At 62.7% G+C, this 612-nt stretch overlaps 1 non-coding gene across 1 annotated transcript; it reads right to left on the bottom strand.

Annotated features, from left to right (window-relative positions):
• Positions 1 to 469: 469 nt before the first annotated feature.
• Positions 470 to 541, bottom strand: TRNAQ-CUG. The gene has a single exon. It is a non-coding gene; the product is annotated as a tRNA-Gln (tRNA).
• Positions 542 to 612: the final 71 nt, after the last annotated feature.

The raw sequence follows: 612 nt of genomic DNA, 5'->3' as shown, positions 1-612 counted from the left end.
GAATGCCGGAACGCCCAGCCTGGGCATAATCACTGGATCATTAATCTTCCCGTTCCTTTCCCAAGAAAAAGCAGGTTGGGCACGGCCTCACCTTCGCCTCCGATTTGCTGCCAAACCACCCCGAGGATTTTTTTCGCAGTTGCCGGGGTACCGTCCTTTGCTCATGGCCGTTTCGCAATTCTGAGATCATGCGTGTTTGGGGTTACCGCGGTCAAAAGTGCCACCGCGGCGAGGGGATGTCACGAGCTCGCCAGTGAGGTGTCATCTGTCGGAGGTCACAGGAAGTCCCCGGTGGGGTGTCCCACACGGTCCCCAAAGAGGGGAGAAGCGGGGATGTCCCACCCCTGTATAGGCAGACCCGGGGCACAGAGCCCTCACGCGAGTGTCCCCTGCGGTCCCCATGACAAGCAGGGACCCCCCGTTCCCGTCCACGGCAGGACAGGGGAGGGGGGACCGCAAAAGGAGGCGCAGGTCCCACCGAGATTCGAACTCGGATCGCTGGATTCAGAGTCCAGAGTGCTCACCATTACACCATGGGACCGGCTCGCGCTGCGCCCCGCGCCCGTCCCAGACCCCTCCGCGCCGCTCCCTCCGCCAGGAAAAAGAGACCCC

Source organism: Corvus brachyrhynchos, unplaced genomic scaffold (genome assembly GCF_000691975.1).
Source record: "Corvus brachyrhynchos isolate BGI_N302 unplaced genomic scaffold, ASM69197v1 scaffold344, whole genome shotgun sequence".
Lineage (NCBI taxonomy): Eukaryota > Metazoa > Chordata > Aves > Passeriformes > Corvidae > Corvus > Corvus brachyrhynchos.
Note: the sequence above shows the minus strand (reverse complement) of the source record. Positions and strands in the feature narration are given on the sequence as shown.